This window comes from Miniopterus natalensis, chromosome 1 (genome assembly GCF_054644295.1).
Source record: "Miniopterus natalensis isolate mMinNat1 chromosome 1, mMinNat1.hap1, whole genome shotgun sequence".
Lineage (NCBI taxonomy): Eukaryota > Metazoa > Chordata > Mammalia > Chiroptera > Miniopteridae > Miniopterus > Miniopterus natalensis.
Genome location: NC_142081.1, coordinates 94,020,667 through 94,046,606, shown reverse-complemented (window position 1 = coordinate 94,046,606; position 25,940 = coordinate 94,020,667).

Sequence of the window (25,940 nt, the reverse complement as noted above, 5' to 3'; positions counted from 1 at the left end):
TTACGATTCTACCTAGGGTTAGGGTTATGTTGAGGGCCAGGGTTAGAGAGACGGTTAGGGTTACTATTGGTCCTAGCGTTAGGGTTATGTTGAGGGCTAAGGTTAGAGATCCGGTTAGGGTTACGATTGGACCTAGGGTTAGGGTTAGTTGAGGGCTAGGGTTAGAGAGACGGTTAGGGTTACGATTGGACCTAGGGTTAGGGTTATGTTGAGGGCTAGGGTTAGAGATCTGCTTAGGGTTATAATTGGACCTAGGGTTAGGGTTATGTTCAGGGCTAGGGTTAGAGATCCGGTTAGGGTTACGATTGGACCTAGGGTTAGGGTTATGTTGAGGACTATGGTTAGAGATCCGGTTAGGGTTACGATTGGACGTAGGGTTAGGGTTATGTTGAGGGCTAGGGTTAGAGATCCGGTTAGGGTTACGATTGGACCTATGGTTAGGGTTATGTTGAGGGCTAGGTTTAGAGAGACGGTTAGGGTTATGATTGGACGTCGGGTTAGGGTTATGTTGCGGGCTAGCGTTAGAGAGACGGTGAGGGATACGATTGGACCTAGGGTTAGGGTTATGTTGAGGGCTAGGCTTAGAGATCCGGTTAGGGTTCCGATTGAACCTAGGGTTGGGGTTATGTTTAGGGCTAGAGTGAGAGATCCGGTTAGGGTTACGATTGGACCTAGGGTTAGGGTTTTGTTGATGGCTACGGTTAGAGAGACGGTTAGGGTTACGATTGGACCTAGGGTTAGGGTTATGTTGAGGGCTAGGTTTAGAAAGACGGTGAGGGTTACGATTGGACCTAGGGTTAGGGTTATGTTGAGGGCTAGGGTTAGAGAGACGGTTAGGGTTACGATTCGACCTAGGGTTAGGGTTTTGTTGATGGCTAGGGTTAGAGAGACGGTTAGGGTTACGATTGGACCTAGGGTTAGGGTTATGTTGAGGGCTAGGGTTACAGAGTCAGTTAGGGTTACGATTGGACCTAGGGTTAGGGTTATGATGAGGGCTAGGGTTAGAGATCTGGTTAGGGTTACAATTGGACCTAGGGTTAGGGTTAAGTTCAGAGCTAGGGTTAGAGAGACGGTTAGGGCTACGATTGGACCTAGTGTTAGGGTTATGTTGAGGGCTAGGGTTAGAGATCCTGTTAGGGTTACGATTGGACCTAGGGTTAGGGTTCTGTTGAGGGCTAGGTTTAGAGAGACGGTTAGGGTTACGATTGGACCTAGGGTTAGGGTTATGTTGAGGGCTAGATTTAGAGATCCGGTTAGGGTTCCGATTGGACCTAGGGTTGGGGTTATGTTGAGGGTTAGAGTGAGAGATCCGGTTAGGGTTACAATTGGACCTAGGGTTAGGGTTCTGTTGAGGGCTAGATTTAGAGAGACGGTTAGGGTTATGATTGGTCCTAGGGTTAGGGTTATGTTGAGGGCTAGCGTTAGAGAGACGGTTAGGGTTACGATTCGACCTAGGGTTAGGGTTATGTTCAGGGCTAGGTATTAGAGATCCGGTTAGGATTACGATTGCACCTAGGGTTAGGGTTATGTTGAGGACTAGGGTTAGAGATCCGGTTAGGGTTACGATTGGACCTAGGGTTAGGGTTATGTTGAGGGCTAGGTTTAGAGAGACGGTTAGGGCTACGATTGGACCTAGGGTTAGGGTTATGTTGAGGGCTAGGGTTAGAGATCCGGTTAGGGTTACGATTGGACCTAGGGTTAGGGTTATGTTGAGGGCTAAGGTTAGAAATCCGGTTAGGGTTACGATTGGACCTAGGGTTAGGGTTATGTTGAGGGCTAGCGTTAGAGAGACGGTGAGGGATACAATTGGACCTAGGATTAGGGTTATGTTGAGAGCTAGGCTTAGAGATCCGGTTAGGGTTCCGATTGGACCTAGGGTTGGGGTTATGTTGAGGCCTAGAGTGAGAGATCCGGTTAGGGTTACAATTGGACCTAGGGTGACGGTTATGTTGAGGTCTAGGCTTAGAGATCCGGTTAGGGTTAAGATTGGACCTAGGGTTAGGGTTATGTTGAGGGCTAGAGTGAGAGATCCGGTTAGGGTTACAATTGGACCTAGGGTTAGGGTTATGTTGATGGCGAGGGTTAGAGAGACGGTCAGGGTTATGATTGGACCCAGGGTTAAGGTTATGTTGACGACTAGGGTTAGAGATCTGGTTAGGGTTACAATTGGACCTAGGGTTAGGCTTATGTTCAGAGCTAGGGTTAGAGATCCGGTTAGGGTTACTATTGGACGGAGGGTTAGGGTTATGTTGAGGACTAGGGTTAGAGATCCGGTTAGGGTAACGATTGGACCTAGGGTTAGGGTTCTATTGAGGGCTAGGTTTAGAGAGACAGTTAGGGTTACGATTGGACCTAGGGATAGGGTTATGTTGAGGGCTAGGGTTAGAGAGACGGTTAGGGTTACGATTGGTCCTTGGGTTAGGGTTATGTTGAGGGCTAGCGTTAGAGAGACGGTGAGGGTTACGATTGGACCTAGGGTTAGGGTTATGTTGAGGGCTAGGGTTAGAGAGACGGTTAGGGTTTCGATTCGACCTAGGGTTAGGTTTATGTTCAGGGCTAGGGTTAGAGATCCGGTTAGGGTTACGATTGGACCTAGGGTTAGGGTTATGTTGAGGGCTAGGGTTAGAGATCCGGTTAGGGTTACGATTGGACCTAGGGTTAGGGTTATGTTGAGGGCTAGGGTTAGAGATCTGGTTAGGGTTACAATTGGACCTAGGATTAGGGTTATGTTCAGGGCTAGGGTTAGAGATCCGGTTAGGGTTACGATTGGACCTAGGGTTAGGGTTATGTTGAGGACTATGGTTAGAGATCCGATTAGGGTTACGATTGGACGTAGGGTTAGGGTTATGTTGAGGGCTAGGGTTGGAGAGACGGTTAGGGTTACGATTGGTCCTAGGGTTAGGGTTATGTTGAGGACTAGGGTTAGAGAGACGGTAGGGTTAGGATTAGACCTAGGGTTAGGGTTATGTTGAGGGCTAGGGTTAGAAAGACGGTTAGGGTTACGGTTGGACCTAGGGTTAGGGTTATTTTGAGGGCTAGGGTTAGAGAGACGGTTAGGGTTACTATTGGTCCTAGGGTTAGGGTTATGTTGAGGGCTAGCGTTAGAGAGAGGGTTAGGGTTACTATTGGTCCTAGGGTTAGGGTTATGTTGAGGGCTAGGGTTAGAGAGACGGTTAGGGTTACGATTGGACCTAGGGTTAGGGTTATGTTGAGGGCTAGGGTTAGAGATCTGGTTAGGGTTACAATTGTACCTAGGGTTAGGGTTATGTTCAGGTCTAGGGTTAGAGATCCGGTTAGGGTTACGATTGGACCTAGGGTTAGGGTTTTGTTGATGGCTAGGGTTAGAGAGACGATTAGGGTTACGATTGGACCTAGGGTTAGGGTTATGTTGAGGGCTAGGGTTAGTGATCTGGTTTGGGTTACAATTGGACCTAGGGTTAGGGTTATGTTCAGAGCAAGGGTTAGAGATCCGGTTAGGGTTACGATTGAACCTAGGGTTAGGGTTATGTTGAGGACTAGGGTTAGAGAGACGGTTAGGGTTACGATTGTTCCTAGGGTTAGGGTTATGTTGTGGGCTAGGTTTAGAGAGACGGTTAGGGTTATGATTGGACCTAGGGTTAGGGTTATGTTGTGGGCTAGGGTTAGAGAGACGGTTAGGGTTACGATTGGACCTAGGGTTAGGGTTATGTTCAGGGCTAGGGTTAGAGATCCGGTTAGGGTTACGATTGGACCTAGGGTTAGGGTTATGTTCAGGGCTAGGGTTAGAGATCCGGTTAGGGTTACGATTGGACCTAGGGTTAGGGTTTTGTTGATGGCTAGGGTTAGAGAGACGGTTAGGGTTCCATTGGACCTAGGGTTAGGGTTTTGTTGATGGCTAGGGTTACAGAGTCAGTTAGGGTTACGATTGAACCTAGGGTTAGGGTTATGTTGTGGACTAGTGTTAGAGATCCGGTTAGGGTAACGATTGGACCTAGGGTTAGGGTTCTGTTGAGGGCTAGGTTTAGAGAGACGGTTAGGGTTACGATTGGTCCTAGGGTTAGGGTTATGTTGAGGGCTAGCGTTAGAGAGACGGTGAGGGTTACGATTCTACCTAGGGTTAGGGTTATGTTGAGGGCCAGGGTTAGAGAGACGGTTAGGGTTACTATTGGTCCTAGCGTTAGGGTTATGTTGAGGGCTAAGGTTAGAGATCCGGTTAGGGTTACGATTGGACCTAGGGTTAGGGTTAGTTGAGGGCTAGGGTTAGAGAGACGGTTAGGGTTACGATTGGACCTAGGGTTAGGGTTATGTTGAGGGCTAGGGTTAGAGATCTGCTTAGGGTTATAATTGGACCTAGGGTTAGGGTTATGTTCAGGGCTAGGGTTAGAGATCCGGTTAGGGTTACGATTGGACCTAGGGTTAGGGTTATGTTGAGGACTATGGTTAGAGATCCGGTTAGGGTTACGATTGGACGTAGGGTTAGGGTTATGTTGAGGGCTAGGTTTAGAGATCCTGTTAGGGTTACGATTGGACCTATGGTTAGGGTTATGTTGAGGGCTAGGTTTAGAGAGACGGTTAGGGTTATGATTGGACGTCGGGTTAGGGTTATGTTGCGGGCTAGCGTTAGAGAGACGGTGAGGGATACGATTGGACCTAGGGTTAGGGTTATGTTGAGGGCTAGGCTTAGAGATCCGGTTAGGGTTCCGATTGAACCTAGGGTTGGGGTTATGTTTAGGGCTAGAGTGAGAGATCCGGTTAGGGTTACGATTGGACCTAGGGTTAGGGTTTTGTTGATGGCTACGGTTAGAGAGACGGTTAGGGTTACGATTGGACCTAGGGTTAGGGTTATGTTGAGGGCTAGGTTTAGAAAGACGGTGAGGGTTACGATTGGACCTAGGGTTAGGGTTATGTTGAGGGCTAGGGTTAGAGAGACGGTTAGGGTTACGATTCGACCTAGGGTTAGGGTTATGTTCATGGCTAGGGTTAGAGATCCGGTTAGGGTTACGATTGGACCTAGGGTTAGGGTTATGTTGAGGGCTACGGTTAGAGAGACGGTTAGGGTTACGATTGGACCTAGGGTTAGGGTTATGTTCAGGGCTAGGGTTAGAGATCCGGTTAGGGTTACGATTGGACCTAGGGTTAGGGTTATGTTGAGGGCTAGGGTTAGAGAGACGGTTAGGGTTACGATTGGTCCTAGAGTTAGGGTTATGTTGAGGGCTAGCGTTAGAGAGACGGTAGGGTTACGATTGGACCTAGGGTTAGGGTTATGTTGAGGGCTAGGGTAAGAGAGACGGTTAGGGTTACGATTGGACCTAGGGTTAGGGTTATGTTGAGGGCTAGGGTTAGAGATCTGGTTAGGGTTACAATTGGACCTAGGGTTAGGGTTATGTTCAGGGCTAGGGTTAGAGATCCGGTTAGGGTTACGATTGGACCTAGGGTTAGGGTTTTGTTGATGGCTAGGGTTAGAGAGACGGTTAGGGTTACGATTGGACCTAGGGTTAGGGTTATTTTCAGTGCTAGGGTTAGAGATCCGGTTAGGGTTACGATTGGACCTAGGGTTAGGGTTATGTTGAGGGCTAGGGTTACAGAGTCAGTTAGGGTTACGATTGGACCTAGGGTTAGGGTTATGATGAGGGCTAGGGTTAGAGATCTGGTTAGGGTTACAATTGGACCTAGGGTTAGGGTTAAGTTCAGAGCTAGGGTTAGAGAGACGGTTAGGGCTACGATTGGACCTAGTGTTAGGGTTATGTTGAGGGCTAGGGTTAGAGATCCTGTTAGGGTTACGATTGGACCTAGGGTTAGGGTTCTGTTGAGGGCTAGGTTTAGAGAGACGGTTAGGGTTACGATTGGACCTAGGGTTAGGGTTATGTTGAGGGCTAGATTTAGAGATCCGGTTAGGGTTCCGATTGGACCTAGGGTTGGGGTTATGTTGAGGGTTAGAGTGAGAGATCCGGTTAGGGTTACAATTGGACCTAGGGTTAGGGTTCTGTTGAGGGCTAGGTTTAGAGAGACGGTTAGGGTTATGATTGGTTCTAGGGTTAGGGTTATGTTGAGGGCTAGCGTTAGAGAGACGGTTAGGGTTACGATTCGACCTAGGGTTAGGGTTATGTTCAGGGCTAGGTATTAGAGATCCGGTTAGGATTACGATTGCACCTAGGGTTAGGGTTATGTTGAGGACTAGGGTTAGAGATCCGGTTAGGGTTACGATTGGACCTAGGGTTAGGGTTATGTTGAGGGCTAGGTTTAGAGATCTGGTTAGGGTTACAATTGGACCTAGGGTTAGGGTTATGTTCAGGGCTAGGGTTAGAGATCCGGTTAGGGTTACGATTGGACCTAGGGTTAGGGTTTTGTTGATGGCTAGGGTTAGAGAGACGGTTAGGGTTACGATTGGACCTAGGGTTAGGGTTATTTTCAGTGCTAGGGTTAGAGATCCGGTTAGGGTTACGATTGGACCTAGGGTTAGGGTTATGTTGAGGGCTAGGGTTACAGAGTCAGTTAGGGTTACGATTGGACCTAGGGTTAGGGTTATGATGAGGGCTAGGGTTAGAGATCTGGTTAGGGTTACAATTGGACCTAGGGTTAGGGTTAAGTTCAGAGCTAGGGTTAGAGAGACGGTTAGGGCTACGATTGGACCTAGTGTTAGGGTTATGTTGAGGGCTAGGGTTAGAGATCCTGTTAGGGTTACGATTGGACCTAGGGTTAGGGTTCTGTTGAGGGCTAGGTTTAGAGAGACGGTTAGGGTTACGATTGGACCTAGGGTTAGGGTTATGTTGAGGGCTAGATTTAGAGATCCGGTTAGGGTTCCGATTGGACCTAGGGTTGGGGTTATGTTGAGGGTTAGAGTGAGAGATCCGGTTAGGGTTACAATTGGACCTAGGGTTAGGGTTCTGTTGAGGGCTAGGTTTAGAGAGACGGTTAGGGTTATGATTGGTCCTAGGGTTAGGGTTATGTTGAGGGCTAGCGTTAGAGAGACGGTTAGGGTTACGATTCGACCTAGGGTTAGGGTTATGTTCAGGGCTAGGTATTAGAGATCCGGTTAGGATTACGATTGCACCTAGGGTTAGGGTTATGTTGAGGACTAGGGTTAGAGATCCGGTTAGGGTTACGATTGGACCTAGGGTTAGGGTTATGTTGAGGGCTAGGTTTAGAGAGACGGTTAGGGCTACGATTGGACCTAGGGTTAGGGTTATGTTGAGGGCTAGGGTTAGAGATCCGGTTAGGGTTACGATTGGACCTAGGGTTAGGGTTATGTTGAGGGCTAAGGTTAGAAATCCGGTTAGGGTTACGATTGGACCTAGGGTTAGGGTTATGTTGAGGGCTAGCGTTAGAGAGACGGTGAGGGATACAATTGGACCTAGGGTTAGGGTTATGTTGAGAGCTAGGCTTAGAGATCCGGTTAGGGTTCCGATTGGACCTAGGGTTGGGGTTATGTTGAGGCCTAGAGTGAGAGATCCGGTTAGGGTTACAATTGGACCTAGGGTGACGGTTATTTTGAGGTCTAGGCTTAGAGATCCGGTTAGGGTTAAGATTGGACCTAGGGTTAGGGTTATGTTGAGGGCTAGAGTGAGAGATCCGGTTAGGGTTACAATTGGACCTAGGGTTAGGGTTATGTTGATGGCGAGGGTTAGAGAGACGGTCAGGGTTATGATTGGACCCAGGGTTAAGGTTATGTTGACGGCTAGGGTTAGAGATCTGGTTAGGGTTACAATTGGACCTAGGGTTAGGCTTATGTTCAGAGCTAGGGTTAGAGATCCGGTTAGGGTTACTATTGGACGGAGGGTTAGGGTTATGTTGAGGACTAGGGTTAGAGATCCGGTTAGGGTAACGATTGGACCTAGGGTTAGGGTTCTATTGAGGGCTAGGTTTAGAGAGACAGTTAGGGTTACGATTGGACCTAGGGATAGGGTTATGTTGAGGGCTAGGGTTAGAGAGACGGTTAGGGTTACGATTGGTCCTTGGGTTAGGGTTATGTTGAGGGCTAGCGTTAGAGAGACGGTGAGGGTTACGATTGGACCTAGGGTTAGGGTTATGTTGAGGGCTAGGGTTAGAGAGACGGTTAGGGTTTCGATTCGACCTAGGGTTAGGTTTATGTTCAGGGCTAGGGTTAGAGATCCGGTTAGGGTTACGATTGGACCTAGGGTTAGGGTTATGTTGAGGGCTAGGGTTAGAGATCCGGTTAGGGTTACGATTGGACCTAGGGTTAGGGTTATGTTGAGGGCTAGGGTTAGAGATCTGGTTAGGGTTACAATTGGACCTAGGATTAGGGTTATGTTCAGGGCTAGGGTTAGAGATCCGGTTAGGGTTACGATTGGACCTAGGGTTAGGGTTATGTTGAGGACTATGGTTAGAGATCCGATTAGGGTTACGATTGGACGTAGGGTTAGGGTTATGTTGAGGGCTAGGGTTGGAGAGACGGTTAGGGTTACGATTGGTCCTAGGGTTAGGGTTATGTTGAGGACTAGGGTTAGAGAGATGGTAGGGTTAGGATTAGACCTAGGGTTAGGGTTATGTTGAGGGCTAGGGTTAGAAAGACGGTTAGGGTTACGGTTGGACCTAGGGTTAGGGTTATGTTGAGGGCTAGGGTTAGAGAGACGGTTAGGGTTACTATTGGTCCTAGGGTTAGGGTTATGTTGAGGGCTAGCGTTAGAGAGAGGGTTAGGGTTACTATTGGTCCTAGGGTTAGGGTTATGTTGAGGGCTAGGGTTAGAGAGACGGTTAGGGTTACGATTGGACCTAGGGTTAGGGTTATGTTGAGGGCTAGGGTTAGAGATCTGGTTAGGGTTACAATTGTACCTAGGGTTAGGGTTATGTTCAGGTCTAGGGTTAGAGATCCGGTTAGGGTTACGATTGGACCTAGGGTTAGGGTTTTGTTGATGGCTAGGGTTAGAGAGACGATTAGGGTTACGATTGGACCTAGGGTTAGGGTTATGTTGAGGGCTAGGGTTAGTGATCTGGTTTGGGTTACAATTGGACCTAGGGTTAGGGTTATGTTCAGAGCAAGGGTTAGAGATCCGGTTAGGGTTACGATTGAACCTAGGGTTAGGGTTATGTTGAGGACTAGGGTTAGAGAGACGGTTAGGGTTACGATTGTTCCTAGGGTTAGGGTTATGTTGTGGGCTAGGTTTAGAGAGACGGTTAGGGTTATGATTGGACCTAGGGTTAGGGTTATGTTGTGGGCTAGGGTTAGAGAGACGGTTAGGGTTATGATTGGACCTAGGGTTAGGGTTATGTTGAGGACTAGGGTTAGAGAGACGGTTAGGGTTACGATTGGTCCTAGGGTTAGGGTTATGTTGTGGGCTAGGTTTAGAGAGACGGTTAGGGTTACGATTGGACCTAGGGTTAGGGTTATGTTGAGGGCTAGGGTTAGAGATATGGTGAGGGTTACAATTGGACCTAGCGTTAGGGTTATGTACAGGACCTGGGTTAGAGATCCGGTTAGGGTTACGATTGAACCTAGGGTTAGGGTTATGTTGAGGACTAGGGTTAGAGATCCGGTTAGGGTTACGATTGGACCTAGGGTTAGGGTTATGTTGAGGGCTAGGTTTAGAGAGACGGTTAGGGCTACGATTGGACCTAGGGTTAGGGTTATGTTGAGGGCTACTGTTAGAGATCCGGTTAGGGTTACGATTGGACCTAGGGTTAGGGTTATGTTGAGGGCTAGGGTTAGAGATCCGGTTAGGGTAACAATTGGACCTAGGGTTAGGGTTATGTTGGACTAGGCTTAGAGATCCGGTTAGGGTTAAGATTGGACCTAGGGTTAGGGTTATGTTGAGGGCTAGAGTGAGAGATCCGGTTAGGGTTACAATTGGACCTAGGGGTAGGGTCATGTTGATGGCTAGGGTTAGAGAGACGGTCAGGGTTACGATTGGACCTAGGGTTAGGGTTATGTTGAGGGCTAGGGTTAGAGAGACGGTCAGGGTTACGATTGGACCTAGGGTTAGGGTTATGTTGAGGGCTAGGGTTAGAGATCTGGTTAGGGTTACAATTGGACCTAGGGTTAGGGTTATGTTCAGGGCTAAGGTTAGAGATCCGGTTAGGGTTACGATTGGACCTAGGGTTAGGGTTTTGTTGATGGCTTCGGTTAGAGAGACGGTTAGGGTTACGATTGGACCTAGGGTGAGGGTTTTGTTGATGGCTAGGGTTACAGAGTCAGTTAGGGTTACGATTGGACCTAGGGTTAAGGTTATGATGAGGGCTAGTGTTAGAGATCTGGTTAGGGTTACAATTGGACCTAGGGTTAGGGTTAAGTTCAGAGCTAGGGTTAGAGATCCGGTTAGGGTTACGATTGGACCTAGGGTTAGGGTTATGTTGAGGACTAGTGTTAGAGATCCGGTTAGGGTTACGATTGGACCTAGGGTTAGGGTTCTGTTGAGGGTTAGGTTTAGAGAGACGGTTAGGGTTACGATTGGACCTAGGATTAGGGTTATGTTCAGGGTTAGGGTTAGAGATCCGGTTAGGGTTACGATTGGACCTAGGGTTAGGGTTATGTTCAGGGCTAGGGTTAGAGATCCGGTTAGGGTTACGATTGGACCTAGGGTTAGGGTTTTGTTGATGGCTAGGGTTAGAGAGACGGTTAGGGTTCCATTGGACCTAGGGTTAGGGTTTTGTTGATGGCTAGGGTTACAGAGTCAGTTAGGGTTACGATTGGACCTAGGGTTAGGGTTATGTTGTGGACTAGTGTTAGAGATCCGGTTAGGGTAACGATTGGACCTAGGGTTAGGGTTCTGTTGAGGGCTAGGTTTAGAGAGACGGTTAGGGTTACGATTGGTCCTAGGGTTAGGGTTATGTTGAGGGCTAGCGTTAGAGAGACGGTGAGGGTTACGATTCTACCTAGGGTTAGGGTTATGTTGAGGGCCAGGGTTAGAGAGACGGTTAGGGTTACTATTGGTCCTAGCGTTAGGGTTATGTTGAGGGCTAAGGTTAGAGATCCGGTTAGGGTTACGATTGGACCTAGGGTTAGGGTTAGTTGAGGGCTAGGGTTAGAGAGACGGTTAGGGTTACGATTCGACCTAGGGTTAGGGTTATGTTCAGGGCTAAGGTTAGAGATCCGGTTAGGGTTACGATTGGACCTAGGGTTAGGGTTAGTTGAGGGCTAGGGTTAGAGAGACGGTTAGGGTTACGATTGGACCTAGGGTTAGGGTTATGTTGAGGGCTAGGGTTAGAGAGACGGTTAGGGTTACGATTGGTCCTTGGGTTAGGGTTATGTTGAGGGCTAGCGTTAGAGAGACGGTGAGGGTTACGATTGGACCTAGGGTTAGGGTTATGTTGAGGGCTAGGGTTAGAGAGACGGTTAGGGTTTCGATTCGACCTAGGGTTAGGTTTATGTTCAGGGCTAGGGTTAGAGATCCGGTTAGGGTTACGATTGGACCTAGGGTTAGGGTTATGTTGAGGGCTAGGGTTAGAGAGAAGGTTAGGGTTACGATTGGACCTAGGGTTAGGGTTATGTTGAAGGCTAGGGTTAGAGATCTGGTTAGGGTTACAATTGGACCTAGGATTAGGGTTATGTTCAGGGCTAGGGTTAGAGATCCGGTTAGGGTTACGATTGGACCTAGGGTTAGGGTTATGTTGAGGACTATGGTTAGAGATCCGATTAGGGTTACGATTGGACGTAGGGTTAGGGTTATGATGAGGGCTAGGGTTAGAGAGACGGTTAGGGTTACGATTGGTCCTAGGGTTAGGGTTATGTTGAGGACTAGGGTTAGAGAGACGGTAGGGTTAGGATTAGACCTAGGGTTAGGGTTATGTTGAGGGCTAGGGTTAGAAAGACGGTTAGGGTTACGGTTGGACCTAGGGTTAGGGTTATGTTGAGGGCTAGGGTTAGAGAGACGGTTAGGGTTACTATTGGTCCTAGGGTTAGGGTCATGTTGAGGGCTAGCGTTAGAGAGAGGGTTAGGGTTACTATTGGTCCTAGGGTTAGGGTTATGTTGAGGGCTAGGGTTAGAGAGACGGTAAGGGTTACGATTTGACCTAAGGTTAGGGTTATGTTCAGGGCTAGGGTTAGAGATCCGGTTAGGGTTATGATTGGACCTAGGGTTAGGGTTAGTTGAGGGCTGGGGTTAGAGAGACGGTTAGGGTTACGATTGGACCTAGGGTTAGGGATATGTTGAGGGCTAGGGTTAGAGATCTGGTTAGGGTTACAATTGGACCTAGGGTTAGGGTTATGTTCAGGTCTAGGGTTAGAGATCCGGTTAGGGTTACGATTGGACCTAGGGTTAGGGTTTTGTTGATGGCTAGGGTTAGAGAGACGATTAGGGTTACGATTGGACCTAGGGTTAGGGTTATGTTGAGGGCTAGGGTTAGTGATCTGGTTTGGGTTACAATTGGACCTAGGGTTAGGGTTATGTTCAGAGCTAGGGTTAGAGATCCGGTTAGGGTTACGATTGAACCTAGGGTTAGGGTTATGTTGAGGACTAGGTATAGAGAGACGGTTAGGGTTACGATTGGTCCTAGGGTTAGGGTTATGTTGTGGGCTAGGTTTAGAGAGACGGTTAGGGTTATGATTGGACCTAGGGTTAGGGTTATGTTGTGGGCTAGGGTTAGAGAGACGGTTAGGGTTATGATTGGACCTAGGGTTAGGGTTATGTTGAGGACTAGGGTTAGAGAGACGGTTAGGGTTACGATTGGTCCTAGGGTTAGGGTTATGTTGTGGGCTAGGTTTAGAGAGACGGTTAGGGTTACGATTGGACCTAGGGTTAGGGTTATGTTGAGGGCTAGGGTTAGAGATATGGTGAGGGTTACAATTGGACGTAGGGTTAGGGTTAGGTACAGGACCTGGGTTAGAGATCCGGTTAGGGTTACGATTGAACCTAGGGTTAGGGTTATGTTGAGGACTAGGGTTAGAGATCCGGTTAGGGTTACGATTGGACCTAGGGTTAGGGTTATGTTGAGGGCTAGGTTTAGAGAGACTGTTAGGGCTACGATTGGACCTAGGGTTAGGGTTATGTTGAGGGCTAGGGTTAGAGATCCGGTTAGGGTTACGATTGGACCTAGGGTTAGGGTTATGTTGAGGGCTAGCGTTATAGAGACGGTGAGGGATACGATTGGGCCTAGGGTTAGGGTTATGTTGAGGTCTAGGCTTAGAGTTCCGGTTAGGGATCCGATTAGACCTAGGGTTGGGGTTATGTTGAGGGCTAGAGTGAGAGATCTGGTTAGGGTTACAATTGGACCTAGGGTTAGGGTTATGTTGAGATCTAGGCTTAGAGATCCGGTTAGGGTTAAGATTGGACCTAGGGTTAGGGTTATGTTGAGGGCTAGAGTGAGAGATCCGGTTAGGGTTACAATTGGACCTAGGGGTAGGGTCATGTTGATGGCTAGGGTTAGAGAGACGGTCAGGGTTACGATTGGACCTAGGGTTAGGGTTATGTTGAGGGCTAGGGTTAGAGAGACGGTCAGGGTTACGATTGGACCTAGGGTTAGAGTTATGTTGAGGGCTAGGGTTAGAGATCTGGTTAGGGTTACAATTGGACCTAGGGTTAGGGTTATGTTCAGGGCTAGGGTTAGAGATCCGGTTAGGGTTACGATTGGACCTAGGGTTAGGGTTTTGTTGATGGCTTGGGTTAGAGAGACGGTTAGGGTTACGATTGGACCTAGGGTGAGGGTTTTGTTGATGGCTAGGGTTACAGAGTCAGTTAGGGTTACGATTGGACCTAGGGTTAAAGTTATGATGAGGGCTAGTGTTAGAGATCTGGTTAGGGTTACAATTGTCCTAGGGTTAGGGTTAAGTTCAGAGCTAGGGTTAGAGATCCGGTTAGGGTTACGATTGGACCTAGGGTTAGGGTTATGTTGAGGACTAGTGTTAGAGATCCGGTTAGGGTAACGATTGGACCTAGGGTTAGGGTTCTGTTGAGGGCTAGGTTTAGAGAGACGGTTAGGATTACGATTGGACCTAGGGTTAGTGTTATGTTCAGGGCTAGGGTTAGAGATCCGGTTAGGGTTACGATTGGACCTAGGGTTAGGGTTATGTTCAGGGCTAGGGTTAGAGATCCGGTTAGGGTTACGATTGGACCTAGGGTTAGGGTTTTGTTGATGGCTAGGGTTAGAGAGACGGTTAGGGTTCCATTGGACCTAGGGTTAGGGTTTTGTTGATGGCTAGGGTTACAGAGTCAGTTAGGGTTACGATTGGACCTAGGGTTAGGGTTATGTTGTGGACTAGTGTTAGAGATCCGGTTAGGGTAACGATTGGACCTAGGGTTAGGGTTCTGTTGAGGGCTAGGTTTAGAGAGACGGTTAGGGTTACGATTGGTCCTAGGGTTAGGGTTATGTTGAGGGCTAGCGTTAGAGAGACGGTGAGGGTTACGATTCGACCTAGGGTTAGGGTTATGTTGAGGGCCAGGGTTAGAGAGACGGTTAGGGTTACTATTGGTCCTAGGGTTAGGGTTATGTTGAGGGCTAAGGTTAGAGATCCGGTTAGGGTTACGATTGGACCTAGGGTTAGGGTTAGTTGAGGGCTAGGGTTAGAGAGACGGTTAGGGTTACGATTCGACCTAGGGTTAGGGTTATGTTCAGGGCTAAGGTTAGAGATCCGGTTAGGGTTACGATTGGACCTAGGGTTAGGGTTAGTTGAGGGCTAGGGTTAGAGAGACGGTTAGGGTTACGATTGGACCTAGGGTTAGGGTTATGTTGAGGGCTAGGGTTAGAGGGACGGTTAGGGTTACGATTCGACCTAGGGTTAGGGTTATGTTCAGGGCTAAGGTTAGAGATCCGGTTAGGGTTACGATTGGACCTAGGGTTAGGGTTAGTTGAGGGCTAGGGTTAGAGAGACGGTTAGGGTTACGATTGGACCTAGGGTTAGGGTTATGTTGAGGGCCAGGGTTAGAGATCTGGTTAGGGTTACAATTGGACCTAGGGTTAGGGTTATGTTCAGGTCTAGGGTTAGAGATCCGTTTAGGGTTACGATTGGACCTAGGGTTAGGTTTTTGTTGATGGCTAGGGTTAGAGAGACGGTTAGGGTTACGATTGGACCTAGGGTTAGGGTTATGTTGAGGGTTAGGGTTAGAGAGACGGTTAGGGTTACGATTGCACCTAGGGTTAGGGTTATGTTGAGGGCTAGGGTTATAGAGACGATTAGGGTTACGATTGGACCTAGGGTTAGGGTTATGTTGAGGGCTAGGGTTAGAGATATGGTGAGGGTTACAATTGGACCTAGGGTTAGGGTTATGTTGAGGACTAGGGTTAGAGATCCGGTTAGGGTTACGATTGGACCTAGGGTTAGGGTTAGTTGAGGGCTACGGTTAGAGAGACGGTTAGGGTTACGATTCGACCTAGGGTTAGGGTTATGTTCATGGCTAGGTATTAGAGATCCGGTTACGGTTACGATTGCACCTAGGGTTAGGGTTATGTTGAGGACTAGGGTTAGAGAGACGGTTAGGCTTACGATTGGACCTAGGGTTAGGGCTTTGTTGAGGGCTAGGGTTAGAGATATGGTGAGGATTACAATTGGACCTAGGGTTAGGGTTATGTTCAGGACCTGGGTTAGAGATCCGGTTAGGGTTACGATTGAACCTAGAGTTAGGGTTATGTTGAGGGCTAGGGTTAGAGAGACGGTTAGGGTTACGATTGGACCTAGGGTTAGGGTTATGTTGAGGTCTAGGTTTTGAGAGACGGTTAGGGTTACTATTGGTCCTAGGGTTAGGGTTATGTTGAGGGCTAGCGTTAGAGAGAGGGTTAGGTTTACGATTGGACCTAGGGTTAGGGTTATGTTGAGGGCTAGGGTTAGAGAGACGGTTAGGGTTATGATTCGACCTAGGGTTAGGGTTATGTTCAGGGCTAGGGTTAGAGATCCGGTTAGGGTTACGATTGGACCTAGGGTTAGGGTTACTTGAGGGCTACGGTTAGAGAGACGGTTAGGGTTACGATTGGACCTAGGGTTAGGGTTATGTTTAGGGCCAGGGTTAGAGATCTGGTTAGGGTTACAATTGGACCTAGGGTTAGGGTTATGTTCAGGTCTAGGGTTAGAGATCCGTTTAGGGTTACGATTGGACCTAGGGTTAGGGTTTTGTTGATGGCTAGGGTTAGAGAGACGGTTAGGGTTACGATTGGACCTAGGGTTAGGGTTATGTTGAGGGTTAGGGTTAGAGAGACGGTTAGGGTTACGATTGCACCTAGGGTTAGGGTTATGATGAGGGCTAGGGTTATAGAGACGGTTGGGTTACGATTGGACCTAGGGTTAGGGTTATGTTGAGGGCTAGGGTTAGAGATATGGTGAGGGTTACAATTGGACCTAGGGTTAGGGTTATGTTGAGGACTAGGGTTAGAGATCCGGTTAGGGTTACGATTGGACCCAGGGTTAGGGTGATGTTGAGGGCTAGGTTTAGAGAAACGGTTAGGACTACGATTGGACCTAGGGTTAGGGTTATGTTGAGGGCTAGGGTTAGAGATCCGGTTAGGGTTACGATTGGACCTAGGGTTAGGGTTTTGTTGATGGCTAGGGTTAGAGAGACGGTTAGGGTTACGATAGGACCTAGAGTTACGGTTATGTTGAGGGCTAGGGTTAGTGATCTGGTTAGGGTTACAATTGGACCTAGGGTTAGGGTTATGTTCAGAGCTAGGGTTAGAGATCCGGTTAGGGTTACGATTGGACCTAGGGTTAGGGTTATGTTGAGGACTAGGGTTAGAGATCCGGTTAGGGTAACGATTGGACCTAGGGTTAGGGTTCTGTTGAGGGCTAGGTTTAGAGAGACGGTTAGGATTATGATTGGACCTAGGGTTAGGGTTATGTTGAGGGCTAGGGTTATAGAGACGGTTAGGGTTACAATTGGTCCTAGGGTTAGGGTTATGTTGAGGGCTAGCGTTAGAGAGACGGTTAGGGTTACGATTCGACCTAGGGTTAGGGTTATTTCATGGCTAGGTATTAGAGATCCGGTTAGGGTTACGATTGCACCTAGGGTTAGGGTTATGTTGAGGGCTAGGGTTAGAGAGACGGTTAGGGTTACGATTGGACCTAGGGTTAGGGCTTTGTTGAGGGCTAGGGTTAGAGATATGGTGAGGATTACAATTGGACCTAGGGTTAGGGTTATGTTCAGGACCTGGGTTAGAGATCCGGTTAGGGTTACGATTGAACCTAGGGTTAGGGTTATGTTGAGGGCTAGGGTTAGAGAGACGGTTAGGGTTACGATTGGACCTAGGGTTAGGGTTATGTTGAGGGCTAGGGTTAGAGAGACGGTTAGGGTTACTATTGGTCCTAGGGTTAGGGTTATGTTGAGGGCTAGCGTTAGAGAGAGGGTTAGGGTTACGATTGGACCTATGGTTAGGGTTTTGTTGATGGCTAGGGTTAGAGAGCCGGTTAGGGTTACGATTGGACCTAGGGTTAGGGTTATGTTGAGGGCTAGGGTTAGCGATCTGTTTAGGGTTACAATTGGACCTAGGGTTAGGGTTATGTTCAGAGCTAGGGTTAGAGATTCGGTTAGGGTTACGTTTGGACCTAGGGTTAGGGTTACGTTGAGGACTAGGGTTAGAGATCCGGTTAGGGTAATGATTGGACCTAGGGTTAGGGTTCTGTTGAGGGCTAGGTTTAGAGAGACGGTTAGGGTTACGATTGGACCTAGGGTTAGGGTTATGTTGAGGGCTAGGTTTAGAGAGACTGTGAGGGTTACGATTGGACCTAGGGTTAGGGTTATGTTGAGGGCTAGGGTTAGAGATCCGGTTAGGGTTACGATTCGACCTAGGGTTAGGGTAGTGTTCAGGGCTAGAGTTAGAGATCCGGTTAGGGTTACGATTGGACCTAGGGTTAGGGTTATGTTGAGGGCTAGGGTTAGAGAGACGGTTAGGGTTACGATTGGTCCTAGGGTTAGGGTTATGTTGAGGGCTAGGGTTAGAGATCCGGTTAGGGTTACGATTGGACCTAGGGTTAGGGTTATGTTGAGGACTATGGTTAGAGATCCGGTTAGAGTTACCATTGGACGTAGGGTTAGGGTTATGTTGAGGGCTAGGGTTAGAGAGACAGTTAGGGTTACGATTGGTCCTAGGGTTAGGGTTATGTTGAGGTCTAGTGTTATAGAGACGGTAGGGTTACGATTGGACCTAGGGTTAGGGTTATGTTGAGGGCTAGGGTTAGAGAGACGGTTAGGTTACGATTGGACCTAGGGTTTGGGTTATGTTGAGGGCTAGGGTTAGAGAGACGGTTAGGGTTACTGTTGGTCCTAGGGTTAGGGTTATGTTGAGGGCTAGCGTTAGAGAGACGGTTACGGTTACGATTGAACCTAGGGTTAGTGTTATGTTGAGGGCTAGGGTTAGAGATCTGGTTAGGGTTACCATTGGACCTATGGTTAGGGTTATGTTCAGGGCTAGGGTTAGAGATACGGTAAGGGTTACCATTGGACCTAGGGTTAGGGTTTTGTTGATGGCTAGGGTTAGAGAGACGGTTAGGGTTACGATTGGACCTAGGGTTAGGGTTATTTTCAGTTCTAGGGTTAGAGATCCGGTTAGGGTTACGATTGGACCTAGGGTTAGGGTTATGTTGAGGGCTAGGGTTACAGAGTCAGTTAGGGTTACGATTGGACCTAGGGTTAGGGTTATGATGAGGGCTAGGGTTAGAGATCTGGTTAGGGTTACAATTGGACCTAGGGTTAGGGTTAAGTTCAGAGCTAGGGTTAGAGATCCGGTTAGGGTTACGATTGGACCTAGGGTTAGGGTTATGTTGAGGACTAGGGTTAGAGATCCGGTTAGGGTAACGATTGGACCTAGGGTTAGGGTTATGTTGAGGGCTAGGTTTAGAGAGACGGTTAGGGTTACGATTGGACCTAGGGATAGGGTTATGTTGAGGGCTAGGGTTAGAGAGACGGTTAGGGTTACGATTCGACCTAGGGTTAGGGTTATGTTCAGGACTAGGGTTAGAGATCCGGTTAGGTTTACGATTGGACCTAGGGTTAGGGTTATGTTGAGGGCTAGGGTTAGAGAGACGGTTAGGGTTACGATTGGACCTAGGGTTAGGGTTATGTTGAGGGCTAGGGTTAGAGATCTGCTTAGGGTTATAATTGGACCTAGGGTTAGGGTTATGTTCAGGGCTAGGGTTAGAGATCCGGTTAGGGTTACGATTGGACCTAGGGTTAGGGTTATGTTGAGGACTATGGTTAGAGATCCGGTTAGGGTTACGATTGGACCTAGGGTTAGGGTTATGTTGAGGGCTAGGGTTAGAGAGACGGTTAGGGTTACGATTGGTCCTAGGGTTAGGGTTATGTTGAGGGCTAGGGTTAGAGAGACGGTAGGGTTACGATTGGACCTAGGGTTAGGGTTATGTTGAGGGCTAGCGTTAGAGAGACGGTGAGGGATGCAATTGGGCCTAGGGTTAGGGTTATGTTGAGGGCTAGGCTTAGAGATCCGGTTAGGGTTCCGATTGGACCTAGGGTTGGGGTTATGTTGAGGGCTAGAGTGAGAGATCCGGTTAGGGTTACGATTCGACCTAGGGTTAGGGTTATGTTGAGGACTAGTGTTAGAGATCCGGTTAGGGTAACGATTGGACCTAGGGTTAGGGTTCTGTTGAGGGCTAGGTTTAGAGAGACGGTTAGGGTTATGATTGGTCCTAGGGTTAGGGTTATGTTCAGCGCTAGGGTTAAAGATCCGTTTAGGGTTACGATTGGACCTAGGGTTAGGGTTATGTTGAGGACTATGGTTAGAGATCCGGTTAGGGTTACGATTGGACGTAGTGTTAGGGTTATGTTGAGGGCTAGGGTTAGAGAGACGGTTAGGGTTACGATTGGTCCTAGGGTTAGGGTTATGTTGAGGGCTAGGGTTAGAGAGACGGTAGGGTTACTATTGGACCTAGGGTTAGGGTTATGTTGAGGGATAGGGTTAGAGAGACGTTTAGGGTTACGATTGGACCTAGGGTTAGGGTTATGTTGAGGGCTAGGGTTAGAGAGACGGTTAGGGTTACTAGTGTTCCTAGGGTTAGGGTTATGTTGAGGGCTAGCGTTAGAGAGACGGTTAGGGTTACGATTGGACCTAGGGTTAGGGTTATGTTGAGGGGTATGGTTATAGAGACGGTTAGGGTTACGATTCGACCTAGGGTTAGGGTTATGTTCAGGGCTAGGGTTAGAGATCCGGTTAGGGTTACGATTGGACCTAGGGTTAGGGTTAGTTGAGGGCTAGGGTTAGAGAGACGGTTAGGGTTACGATTGGACCTAGGGTTAGGGTTATATTGAGGGCAAGGGTTAGAGATCCGGTTAGGGTTACAGTTGGAACTAGGGTTAGGGTTATGTTCAGGTCTAGGGTTAGAGATCCGGTTAGGGTTACGATTGGACCTAGGGTTAGTGTTTTGTTGATGGCTAGGGTTAGAGAGACGGTTAGGGTTACGATAGGACCTAGAGTTACGGTTATGTTGAGGGCTAGGGTTAGTGATCTGGTTAGGGTTACAATTGGACCTAGGGTTAGGGTTATGTTCAGAGCTAGGGTTAGAGATCCGGTTAGGGTTACGATTGGACCTAGGGTTAGGGTTATGTTGAGGATTAGGGTTAGAGATCCGGTTAGGGTAACGATTGGACCTAGGGTTAGGGTTCTGTTGAGGGCTAGGTTTAGAGAGACGGTTAGGGTTACAATTGGTCCTAGGGTTAGGGTTATGTTGAGGGCTAGCGTTAGAGAGACGGTTAGGGTTACGATCGGACCTAGGGTTAGGGTTATGTTGAGGGCTAGGGTTAGAGAGACGGTTAGGGTTACTATTGGTCCTAGGGTTAGGGTTATGTGGAGGGCTAGAGTTAGAGAGAGGGTTAGGGTTACGATTGGACCTAGGGTTAGGGTTATGTTGAGGGCTAGGGTTAAAGATCTGGTTAGGGTTACAATTGGACCTAGGGTTAGCGTTATGTTGAAGACTAGGGTTAGAGATCCGGTTAGGGTAACGATTGGACCTAGGGTTAGGGTTCTGTTGAAGGCTAGGTTTAGAGAGACGGTTAGGGTTATGATTGGACCTAGGGTTAGGGTTTTGTTGAGGGCTAGGGTTAGAGAGACGGTTAGGGTTACGATTGGTCCTAGGGTTAGGGTTATGTTGAGGGCTAGCGTTAGAGAGCCGGTTAGGGTTACGATTGGACCTAGGGTTAGGGTTATGTTGAGGGCTAGGGTTAGAGAGAAGGTTAGGGTTACGATTCGACCTAGGGTTAGGGTTATGTTGAGGGCTAGGGTTAGAGAGACGGTTAGGGTTACGATTGTACCTAGGGTTAGGGTTATGTTGAGGGCTAGGGTTAGAGATCTGGTTAGGGTTACAATTGGACCTAGGGTTAGGGTTATGTTGAGGACCTGGGTTAGAGATCCGGTTAGGGTTATGATTGGACCTAGGGTTAGGGTTATGTTGAGGACTAGGGTTAGAGATCCGGTTAGGGTTACGATTGGACGTAGGGTTAGGTTTATGTTGAGGGCTAGGGTTAGAGAGACGGTTAGGGTTACGATTGGTCCTAGGGTTAGGGTTATGTTGAGGGCTAGCGTTAGAGAGACGGTTAGGGTTACCATTGGACCTAGGGTTAGGGTTATGTTGTGGGCTAGGGTTAGAGAGAAAGTTAGGGTTACGATTCGACCTAGGGTTAGGGTTATGTTCAGGGCTAGGGTTAGAGATCCGGTTAGGGTTACGATTGCACCTCGGGTTAGGGTTATGTTGAGGGCTAGGGTTAGAGGGACGGTTAGGGTTACGATTGGAGCTAGGGTTAGGGTTATGTTGAGGGCTAGGGTTAGAGATCTGGTTAGGGTTACAATTGGACCTAGGGTTACGGTTATGTTCAGAGCTAGGGTTAGAGATCCGGTTAGGGTTACGATTGGACCTAGGGTTAGGGTTATGTTGAGGACTAGGGTTAGAGATCCGGTTAGGGTTATGATTGGACGTCGGGTTAGGGTTATGTTGCGGGCTAGCGTTAGAGAGACGGTGAGGGATACGATTGGACCTAGGGTTAAGGTTATGTTGAGGGCTAGGCTTAGAGATCCGGTTAGGGTTCCGATTGAACCTAGGGTTGGGGTTATGTTGAGGGTTAGAGTGAGAGATCCGGTTAGGGTTATAATTGGACCTAGGATTAGGGTTATGTTGAAGTCTAGGCTTAGAGATCCGGTTAGGGTTAAGATTGGACCTAGGGTTAGGGTTATGTTTAGGGCTAGAGTGAGAGATCCGGTTAGGGTTACGATTGGACCTAGGGTTAGGGTTTTGTTGATGGCTAGGGTTAGAGAGACGGTTAGGGTTACGATCGGACCTAGGGTTAGGCTTATGTTCAGAGCGAGGGTTAGAGATCCGGTTAGGGTTACGATTGGACCTAGGGTTAGCGTTTTGTTGATGGCTAGGGTTAGAGAGACGGTTAGGGTTACGATTGGACCTAGGGTTAGGGTTAAGTTGAGGGCTAGGGTTAGCGATCTGTTTAGGGTTACAATTGGATCTAGGGTTAGGGTTATGTTCAGAGCTAGGGTTAGAGATTCGGTTAGGGTTACGATTGCACCTAGGGTTAGGGTATGTTCAGAGCTAGGGTTAGAGATCCGGTTAGGCTTACGATTGGACCTAGGGTTAGGGTTATGTTGAGGGCTAGGGTTAGAGATCCGGTTAGGGTTACGATTGGACCTAGGGTTAGGGTTATGTTGAGGGCTAGCGTTAGAGAGACGGTGAGGGATACGATTGGACCTAGGGTTAGGGTTATGTTGAGGGCTAGGCTTAGAGATCCGGTTAGGGTTCCGATTGGACCTAGGGTTGGGGTTATGTTGAGGGCTAGGCTTAGAGATCCGGTTAGGGTTCCGATTGGACCTAGGGTTGGGGTTATGTTGAGGGCTAGAGTGAGAGATCCGGTTAGGGTTACAATTGGACCTAGGGTTAGGGTTATATTGAGGTCTAGGCTTAGAGATCCGGTTAGGGTTAAGATTGGACCTAGAGTTAGGGTTATGTTGAGGGCTAGAGTGAGAGATCCGGTTAGGGTTACAATTGGACCTAGGGTTAGGGTTATGTTGATGGCTAGGGTTAGAGAGACGGTCAGGGTTACGATTGAACCTAGGGTTAGGGTTATGTTGAGGGCTAGGGTTAGAGAGACGGTTAGGGTTACGATTGGACCTAGGGTTAGGGTTATGTTGAGGGCTAGGGTTAGAGATCTGGTTAGGGTTACAATTGGACCTAGGGCTAGGGTTATGTTCAGGCCTGGGTTAGAGATCCGGTTAGGGTTACGATTGGACCTAGGGTTAGGGTTAGTTGAGGGCTAGGGTTAGAGAGACGGTTAGGGTTACGATTGGACCTAGGGTTAGGGTTATGATGAGGGCTAGGGTTAGAGATCTGGTTAGGGTTACAATTGGACCTAGGGTTAGGGTTATGATCAGGTCTAGGGCTAGAGATCCGGTTAGGGTTATGATTGGACCTAGGGTTAGGGTTTTGTTGATGGCTAGGGTTAGAGAGACGGTTAGGGTTACAATTGGACCTAGGGTTAGGGTTATGTTGAGGGCTAGAGTGAGACATCCGGTTAGGGTTAAAATTGGACCTAGGGTTAGGGTTATGTTGATGGCTATGGTTAGAGAGACTGTCAGGGTTATGATTGGACCCAGGGTTAGGGTTATGTTGACGGCTAGGGTTAGAGATCTGGTTAGGGTTACAATTGGACTTAGGGTTAGGCTTATGTTCAGAGCTATGGTTAGAGATCCAGTTAGGGTTACGATTGGACCTTGGGTTAGGGTTATGTTGACTGCTAGGGTTACAGAGTCAGTTAGGGTTACGATTGGACCTAGGCTTAGGGTTATGATGAGGGCTAGGGTTAGAGATCTGGTTAGGGTTACAATTGGACCTAGGGTTAGGGTTAAGTTCAGAGCTAGGGTTAGAGATCCGGTTAGGGTTACGATTGGACCTAGGGTTAGGGTTATGTTGAGGACTAGGGTTAGAGATCCGGTTAGGGTAACGATTGGACCTAGGGTTAGGGTTCTGTTGAGGGCTAGGTTTAGAGAGACGGTTAGGGTTACGATTGGACCTAGGGTTAGGGTTATGTTGAGGGCTAGGTTTAGAAAGACGGTGAGGGTTACGATTGGACCTAGGGTTAGGGTTATGTTGAGGGATAGGGTTAGAGAGACGGTTAGGGTTACGATTCGACCTAGGGTTAGGGTTATGTTCAGGGCTAGGGTTAAAGATCCGGTTAGGGTTACGATTGGACCTAGGGTTAGGGTTATGTTGAGGGCTAGGGTTAGAGAGACGGTTAGGGTTACGATTGGACCTAGGGTTAGGGTTATGTTCAGGGCTAGGGTTAGAGATCCGGTTAGGGTTACGATTGGACCTAGGGTTAGGGTTATGTTGAGGACTATGGTTAGAGATCCGGTTAGGGTTACCATTGGACGTAGGGTTAGGGTTATGTTGAGGGCTAGAGTTAGATAGACGGTTAGGGTTACGATTGGTCCTAGGGTTAGGGTTATGTTGAGGGCTAGCGTTAGAGAGACGGTAGGGTTACGATTGGACCTAGGGTTAGAGTTATGTTGAGGGCTAGGGTAAGAGAGACGGTTAGGGTTACGATTGGACCTAGGGTTAGGGTTATGTTGAGGGCTAGGGTTAGAGATCTGGTTAGGGTTACAATTGGACCTAGGGTTAGGGTTATGTTCAGGGCTAGGGTTAGAGATCCGGTTAGGGTTACGATTGGACCTAGGGTTAGGGTTTTGTTGATGGCTAGGGTTTGAGAGACGGTTAGGGTTACGATTGGACCTAGGGTTAGGGTTATTTTCAGTGCTAGGGTTAGAGATCCGGTTAGGGTTACGATTGAACCTAGGGTTAGGGTTATGTTGAAGGCTAGGGTTACAGAGTCAGTTAGGGTTACGATTGGACCTAGGGATAGGGTTATGATGAGGGCTAGGGTTAGAGATCTGGTTAGGGTTACAATTGGACCTAGGGTTAGGGTTAAGTTCAGAGCTAGGGTTAGAGAGACGGTTAGGGCTACGATTGGACCTAGGGTTAGGTTTATGTTGAGGGCTAGGGTTAGAGATCCTGTTAGGGTTACGATTGGACCTAGGGTTAGGGTTCTGTTGAGGGCTAGGGTTAGAGAGAAGGTTAGGGTTACGATTGGTCCTAGGGTTAGGGTTATGTTCAGGGCTAGGGTTAGATTTCCGGTTAGGGTTACGATTGGACCTAGGGTTAGGGTTATGTTGAGGACTATGGTTAGAGATCCGGTTAGAGTTACGATTGGACGTAGGGTTAGGGTTATGTTGAGGGCTAGGGTTAGAGAGACAGTTAGGGTTACGATTGGTCCTAGGGTTAGGGTTATGTTGAGGTCTAGCGTTATAGAGACGGTAGGGTTACGATTGGACCTAGGGTTAGGGTTATGTTGAGGGCTAGGGTTAGAGAGACGGTTAGGTTACGATTGGACCTAGGGTTAGGGTTATGTTGAGGGCTAGGGTTAGAGAGACTGTTAGGGTTACTGTTGGTCCTAGGGTTAGGGTTATGTTCAGGGCTAGCGTTAGAGAGACGGTTACGGTTACGATTGAACCTAGGGTTAGTGTTATGTTGAGGGCTAGGGTTAGAGATCTGGTTAGGGTTACCATTGGACCTAGGGTTAGGGTTATGTTCAGGGCTAGGGTTAGAGATACGGTAAGGGTTACGATTGGACCTAGGGTTAGGGTATTGTTGATGGCTAGGGTTAGAGAGACGGTTAGGGTTACGATTGGACCTAGGGTGAGGGTTATTTTCAGTTCTAGGGTTAGAGATCCGGTTAGGGTTACGATTGGACCTAGGGTTAGGGTTATGTTGAGGGCTAGGGTTACAGAGTCAGTTAGGGTTACGATTGGACCTAGGGTTAGGGTTATGATGAGGGCTAGGGTTAGAGATCTGGTTAGGGTTACAATTGGACCTAGGGTTAGGGTTAAGTTCAGAGCTAGGGTTAGAGATCCGGTTAGGGTTACGATTGGACCTAGGGTTAGGGTTATGTTGAGGACTAGGGTTAGAGATCCGGTTAGGGTAACGATTGGACCTAGGGTTGGGGTTATGTTGAGGGCTAGGTTTAGAGAGACGGTTAGGGTTACGATTGGACCTAGGGATAGGGTTATGTTGAGGGCTAGGGTTAGAG